Consider the following 8355-nt stretch of genomic DNA (forward strand, 5'->3'; position numbering starts at 1 on the left):
TCGTACCTTTTGTAAAAAATTATTTACCACATTTATATTGTGCAAGTTATAGGGATTTATAAAATAAATGATTACCCTTGAAATACATTTTGAAAAAAACGACGGTAACGCATGCGCAGCAGTTAGACTGATTCGTACCTTTTATAAAAAATTATTTACCACATTTATATTCTGCAAGTTATGAGGATTTATAAAGAAAATTATTACCATTTAAATACATTTTGATAAAAAAAAGACGGTAACGCATGCGCAGCAGTAAGACTGATGTCTAAAATGTAACAACGTTTTTACAGTCATTCCTGAGCACACTGGCTCAATAACTGTACTGTAAAACAACATGCGAAGTAGCACTGGTAGGCATACTGAACACGTGTGCGCTGTACACAGTAAGATAGTGCGTACGTTAACACACGTGCTTATTTTGCTTAATGTGCAGCGCCTAGAGACTGTATTACAATATAAAGAGCTGTAATTGGTCATAATTGTACTCAGTAAGAATTGCATGGGCAAAGTAAACGCATATGGATAAACCTAGTATCCCAAGTTTCTAAGCACACTTGATTTGCCGGTCTTTAAAGTAACAGTGCGTGTCTACGTAGCAAACCTTTGCGTATGTGTGAAGTGCGTGTAGAGTAGTACCATTAAACACGTGCATAGACGGTAACGCGTCTGTGTACTGTCACACGTGTAATTCCATAGTAGCATGCCTGTTTACTGTTACTAAGTGTACAGTAACAAAATCCGGCACAGTGTTATTGGATGACCAGATTCTCAAAACAACAAGCACTTGCAATGCAATAGGTCTCGCATTTGAGAGACTTTCAGCTATTGGCATTGTAAATGACAATGCCTTTTATTTATCTGTTTAAATAATTAACACATTAATAAAAGACATTGACATTTACAATGCCAATAGCTCAAACTCTTGTAACTGCAAGACCTATTCAATTTCAAAGAAGCAGCCGCCACTATCACAGGCTACTTGAAAGTGAAAATGCGCATGGTGCGTTGAATGTTGCAGGGCAGCACGTTGTGCCTGAAGTAGGAGAAACTCATTAAAGAAAATAGTGCTTATAAACTAAATAACACATATCGTGTAACAACAGAAGTAAAATCGCCAGTCCTCATGGAAGGTAACAAATGAAGTCTAGCCAGTACTAAGGAGGGACTAACAAGCCTATCAACGAATCAAAGGTCAGCATGTACAAAGGACAATGACACAAGCCGATAAAAAATAAGGGCGGAGAGTGGGCGGAGCTTCAAGTCCATACTCAAATACGTAATCAGTGACCGACATATGCAGCTGCAGCCTACGGATCCCAACACTGGCTTTAAATAGGATAGATTAAGTTCTGGCTCACAGAATCTGGTTCCGTTTTCAGCGTGCTGGTTCCTCATTAAGTCCAGCAGATGCTGATCAGAAGTATCCAACCGGACGGTGAATTCATCATTTGCCATTAAGTTCTACAAGTGGAATTCAACTCCACTGTATCAGGCTGTCCACACCTCTATCCTGAAGGAGACCCAAATGTGACGTTTGTTCATTAGCACACGTTGCTGGGTCGAAACGTTGACACCTACTTACAATCCATACCCTATGTACTCCACCCCTTCGAAAGGAAAAAGCACCCAGATGTTGGAGATTTGTCTGTATTGGGACGGATGTTAATTGATTCATACATCTTATACATTGTTTTGAAATGCTCACATTGTATATATTGTATTCCCTTGATCACCTTGTCACTTTATGATCACTTACTCACCAATAAGTCACGTATTTGTCTTTTCAATTATGAATGTGTTCTTGTGACAACTTTGCATATACAAAAAAAGAAAAAAGTATAAAATACTAATCTTGAGATAAACTCCCTTGGTGTGTTTTGTGTTACATATTTATAATGGAATGCTAAGAAATTGGTTACCCGACAGAACCATTTGTAGTACATTTTGTAAACGCCAATGTTCTGAGGGACACTGGGTTACCCCATTGCAGTTCATGCACACTCAATTACAGCATCCCTCGCAGAGCAGCGCATGCGCTGCCCAAGCTCGACCTACAATAACCTGGACTAGTCATAGACATAGAAGTTGGACTACAGTTTGCAGCCTCCATCGATATAAAAGTAGGACTATTTGACAGCTGTCATTCACATAGAACAAGTGCTGCAATGACAGCCTCCTTCAGAAACATAGATGCAAGCAAACTGCAGGGAACAGGTTTAGAACCTTTTAGTGTTTTTCGCGTCAACATTTCATTGTGCTAAGGTTGCTAACAAGGGTAATAATACATTATCTTTAGTATAGACAACCCCAAACACTGTGTTATTTTTTAAACCCTGAGTTTGGGGAGACAGATTTTCTAATGTGCTGCCATGTTTACTTCACAAAAGTGACGCAAACCCAGCGCAAAGAATTGTCTTGGGTTTTACTTTCCAATGTAAATCCTGATTTGCATTGCAAAGTAAGCTTATAGTAAAATAGCGCTAAATGCTACTTTGCATCAATGGGGTGTACATGGGTGTTCCGATGCAAACTCTCATGGATTTTGATGGCAATGTCTAGTGGGGGAAATACATTTACTTTGTCAAAGCAAAATCTTTGGAACTGGAAGGGGCACCCTTCCAGAGCAAACCCTGTGCTTGACATGCACACACACTTGCACTATAGACAATGGACGTCCACCCTTGGGCAGCATAGAGGAGTCACCACAGTCTCTGGCCGTACGAGGGCCAGCCCACCGAGCTCATGACCTGTCGCACGAGTCGGAGATTCCAATGGTACTATCCCTATAACGGCTGCAGCCCGCCACAACCCTCTGTCTGCTTCCGGGCCAAGAGCAACAACAAATCCTCTGCTGATACCTCAGAAACTAACAAAGTTAAGGTGTCTGGCAGGGCGCCCACAGCTCCCCCATGTTCTCTTCTCCTGCCAGCCCGCATTAGAGCACCAGAAGCCTTGGAGCGAGCCTCTGAGCCCTGCGTAGGTGCTGCACTTGACCTCCTGAGCACGGCCTCGGTGACAGCTCTAGCACCGAGCCCGGCAGCCAACACACACCTGTTGCAATGCCACTGGGCCCATTTACTTTGTCTCACTTTATCTCCTAACACTACACCTCAGGCTCATTTACTTGGTCCTCTGATTGATCTTGAAATTGTGACGAGAGGGATCGGGTAGAGTCGAACCAATCCAGTTATCCAATGAGGACCAGGAATTGGGTATCTGACTTAATGTACATGCTTAAATCTAATGTACAGTTTATCTGCATGATTTTACGATGCAGTAAATAAGTCTTCTCATGATCTATTTCTCTTGTTTCTTTAATGTATAGTTAGCCCAGATGGTGTATGTTTGTAATTTTTCTCTCAAAAGTGTCAAAATTGATTTTATGTGTCAGCTAATGGGATTAAGCAGTTTATCTACTTCATCACACTGCCCGCTCCCACCACGTGAAAGGAAAGCCCGAGATTGATGACCCGCCTGGACCCTGATCACCTGAATGCCCCCTCTCCTCACATGTATAGCAGGGGAGGCGCAGAACAAAGCTGCTGCCGCTACGCCTGCTGCTGCTTGCCATCAGGGCCGGGCCTTCATAGTCATGCCCACCAACACCCTGGTCACCAGTAAATCTGGCCTGCCAGCATACTGCAGCACGATCAATGCCTGGAGGACCTGCTCAGTTATAACAAGTGACATATCACCAGCAAATACACACGTAATAACTAGTGTTAAACCTGGCATTTTTTGTAGCATTTCCCTGACTTTTTGTTTTCTGACCGCCTGTTTTTGATGGTATGCTGGACTTTGTTTTTGCTGGTTTAGTGTCTCTGCGCACTTTTTCCCTGCTATTCAGTGCTAAAATGCAAGTGCTCCTACTGTAAATTGCATTATGATTGGTTTGCCATGATTGGTATTTTTTATTTACTAGCAATTCCCTAGAACAGAGCACTGCTGTGCCCAGGGTCCGCAAATGAAATGCTGTTAGTGGACCTGCAGTACATGTTGTGCTAACCACGTACACAGACTTTCAAAAGTGTCCCAGTCCTGCCAGTGTAGTGTCTGCGCGCAGGTTTTACTGCCAAGTCGACCTGACAAGTGCACCTACTTGCCAGGCCCTTCCCATTCTTCTTACTACATGCAAGGCACCCCTAAGATAGGCCCATGATAGCCCCATGGGCAGGGTGCAGTGTATGTGAAAGGTAGGACATGTAGTAGTGTGTTTTTCACTATTGAAAGATTGTCTTTCCCATAGGTGATCATTGAAACTGCCTTGTAACACTTTACAAGTGTAACTTTCAATTGGGAAAATATAGATAAATGGAGTTTAGGCTCCCTGAGCTCAGAATTTAGTGCCATTTGTACATACACATTTTCCCATAGACACAGATAGGTAAAACCCTTTAATACATCTGGTCCATAATAACACATCAAGGGGGGTTGAGGTGTGTCCTGCCTTTCCTGGGTGACTCATAGTCAGACTGAATAGTCTTGTTGTGCATTTAGAGTGGTGGGAGGAGTTTTCACTAGCATCTGAATAGGCTGTGTCTGCTCTGTACAATGCACTTCTGGGGTGAAGCTGAACCAGGGAGGACAGAACTGGTTCTCACTGAATTCAGAAACTTGCTGCCTAAAACTTCATATGGAAAAGTAGTATAATTATTGCGGCCCTGACCCCAGAACTTTAGAACTCTTTTGGACTAAGGAACCTGCCAAGAAGAAGAGCTGGCGAAGCTGTGGGGAGGAACCACCACTTTGCCACATGCTTTGTTATTTTGGCCTGCAGTGGCTGCTTCTGTCTTGGGTAGTGAAGGGACTGGACTTTCTGCAACTTATGTTCCTGAGTTTCTCCAAGGACTTGACGTAGAAATTGGCCCTTGTCGAGAAGTCTCAGGAACAGCAAAGACTTTGAGGCAGATTTACAAGCCCTTTGCGCCACTTTTGCGTCGTTTTGAGCATGGGAAAAGTGATGCAGAAATGGCACAAGGGGCTTGTAAATCTGCCCCTTCAAGTTTATGTGCTACCAGAACTGGAAGCTAGTGTTTTGTGCTGCAACAGAAGAAAAAGTAACCCGATGCCATCAATGACACAGCTGCACACTCCGTGATCTGTTGGTCCCGCAGAGAGCACTGCCTGATTTGCACTGCAACCCCCTGTTCTCACCAACACCGACACCACCGACCGATGTCACCACCGAACTACGTGCTTGCACCACGACCTGAGGGCACCAAACTTCACAAGGGCTCGCTTCACATCACTGCCCTTGTATCCCCGTCGACGACGCTTAATGCTCCGTGGTCTGGGAGCAAAACTCATAAGTCACTCAATGCACAGCCCCGTCTCACACCGCAGCCTTGGTCAACTGACGCCGGTGCGATCGACTCCAGTTCGTCTTCCAATGACAGCACTTCAGCAATGACAATGACGTTGCTTGCACTGTGACCTGCCAGCACCATGACAAGTACCACGACAAGCACCGTTCCACTTTGCACCGCAGACCTGGTCTCACTGATGCCAATGGATGCTGTCACCGAGCCGCTTACTGCACTATGACCTGAGGGTAGTTCATGTCACACAGCAGCAATTTGCACCTGAGGCCCAACGCCTGCCGACACTGGCGCTCCTGACTTCAACCTAACGGAGTTAAATCTGCAATGTGGTGTGCCTCACGACTATTGCATTGACCTCTAAACCAACGCCAACGCTAACGCCTCTCCAGAGATCATCGCATGGTCCATGACGCCCGGCCTTTTCCAAGATACTGTTTGCGGGTCTTCCCGACACCGTAGCTTGAAAGCGACGCAGCAGTCAGCCCAAACTGTTGGATTTGCTTGTTCTTGACGCCGTGATAGCCCCGGATGGAGCTATTGACTTCAAGGAATTGTATTTTAAGTTTATTCTTGCAAAATTCATATCTTGATTACTGTATGTTGGATTTTTTTATTGTTTTCCACAGATAAATATTGGCTATCTAACCCCTGTGTTTTTTTAGTCAGTATCACTTTCAATGCTGGGATTCGAGTTATTTTTTTTACGAATTGGAAAATTGGAACTACATGTCCCATAACGCACCGTGCTCTTATCAAAAAGAAATTGCTGAAGCATTTACTGGAGGGAGGCACTAGGAGGATGAGAACGATATTTCATTTGACAGTGGCCACTTCACGAGTGGGGTAGGGGTGTCCGTATCATTTAAGTCTTGCTTTTCCTACCATTGGCGCCTAAACGATAGAATATTCTGAGCCAAAGGAACCCAGTCCTGGTTTTTACTTTTACTTCCATGATTTAAAGGCAGTTAACGTAATAACCGATTATATTTTATTTACTATGCTTTCTAGTTTTGCACAGAATTATCAACCTTCCGAGCACATGCCAATTTCATAAATGGCCTCGAGGTGTCGCTGTTCTATGCACTGTATCAGACGTCCTGAAACCGAATCCTCTGATCCGGAAATAAACCCCGAGGTGAAAGCAGATGGGAAACAGACCACCATAGATTTCACACACCACACTTTTCGGGGTTACTGATTTTGCATCCAGTACTAGTCACCCCAGTTCAATATTTTTGTTTACTCCTCAGTTATTTCCAATGTACACTAGTATATAACTTGCATTTTTGCTTTCTCGTTTATCTTTGCTTAATGGAGAGGTATTTTTAAATCTAATCTTAAAATATGAAGGAAATACATTTCCGTAAAGGTAGTAATGTAGCAAAAGTAAACGTCCCTGGGTGGGCTTGAACCACCAACCTTTCGGTTAACAGCCGAACGCGCTAACCGATTGCGCCACAGAGACTGCATAGGTACCAGGTCAGAGACTGTTCAATAGGTAGACACTATCACATTTTAAGAGGAAGTACTATGATTCTTTGAGGTGTGAAGGTGTTTTTGAGTTGCTATCAGGGCTCGAGTCGGGGTACCACGCGGGTGGACGGCGTCCTCCCACTTATTTTACCGGGAGCTCCATAACTATAAACTGCAACTGAGTGCAAGCCACCTTTGGTGACGTCACATCCTGTCGTGACGTCAGCATGTTCCCACTTCATTTTTTAGGACTTGTGCCCTGGTTGCTATGGACCATGTTAGATATTAAGGCGCGGTAATAATATTTGGGAATAAAGCAGATTTGGCACACTTTGTTGCTCAGGTGCTCTGCTCATTGGTGCTCAAGGATGTCTTAATCTAAAAGGGCTCTTGCTCCACATATGTCCGTGTGGCATTCTGTTCTGGATGCTGTCAAAGCACGGTCTTGTAAGTGATTTTATGTTTGTTGTGTCCGGGAGGTGAATTGGTGTTGGGATAAAAAATGCAAATAGGCAAGGCAACCCGTAATGTACCTTTTAATTAGAATCTTTCCTGTGCTCCAACACCTGCACGAATAACAAATAAATAACTCAATGTGTTACCCCAATGAAAGATTGTTAGTAATGCATACATGTTTACGTCGTGTTGAAACCAAAATATGTTTTACAAAAGGGGGTGGTGATGAACAGAGTGTCTGAATTGAGCAGACCACTCTTACCCAGTCCAAAGATCAGGGCTTGATCCATCACCGTTATTTATCTCACTGCCCCATCCCAGCTCAGAACCTGGCTATATGCAAATCAGTCTGTCCCTGGCCCAGTGCATCATGGGAACAGGGCAGACTAAACTACCAAGCCAATTCTTTACCAGAAACCAAAATATGTGCATACTTTTGTTTTTGTAGTTTGCAATAATTGCTAAGGTTTCACAATGCAGACTACTTTAGAAAGTGGGTCCTTACAATTTATCAAGTACCGATGGGTGTAAGAAACACTCACCCCTTTTATGCAGTCCCTGTTGCCCAAATTGCACCTAGAATTCAATCACCCCAAGGCACTTCCATAGTATACGTTGGCAGATTTAGTGAGATATGCTACAGGCAATGCTTTTCTATGGCAGACATTAGGCAGAAATCTAGAAGTCAACAAAGGGCAAAACAAATAAATCTGTCAGGTCAGATCTGGTGAAATGCAAATGTGCAGTAATCCTGATCCAACATATATATTAAAGTATAGAGGAAAGTCTAATGACAAATCAAAATACTCCTAGGCTCTTTTAATCGAACTAATGTTATCTATGTGGGTGAAGGGCGGAGAAAGGAAATAGAGTCATTTCAAAAGACCACCAAGCTCCAAACAGGGGATGCAATGTTTTTTCAGCTGTGTTTATCAAGGCTCAAAAACCTATATTACAAATGCAAATAAAAAGAATCCCAAGATCGATATTACCCAATTTACCAAACTGGGGCAACACAATAATATTAAAATGATTGTATGGAGTATTAAAGGTTAACAGGCATGTAATTGATCTATATAAATTGAGCAAGCATGCCGATGAA

At 43.3% G+C, this 8355-nt stretch overlaps 1 non-coding gene across 1 annotated transcript; it reads right to left on the bottom strand.

The window, feature by feature from the left end:
• Positions 1 to 6715: 6715 nt before the first annotated feature.
• Positions 6716 to 6789, bottom strand: TRNAN-GUU (transfer RNA asparagine (anticodon GUU)). Its single transcript has one exon. It is a non-coding gene; the product is annotated as a tRNA-Asn (tRNA).
• Positions 6790 to 8355: the final 1566 nt, after the last annotated feature.

This window comes from Lissotriton vulgaris, chromosome 12 (assembly GCF_964263255.1).
Source record: "Lissotriton vulgaris chromosome 12, aLisVul1.2, whole genome shotgun sequence".
NCBI lineage: Eukaryota > Metazoa > Chordata > Amphibia > Caudata > Salamandridae > Lissotriton > Lissotriton vulgaris.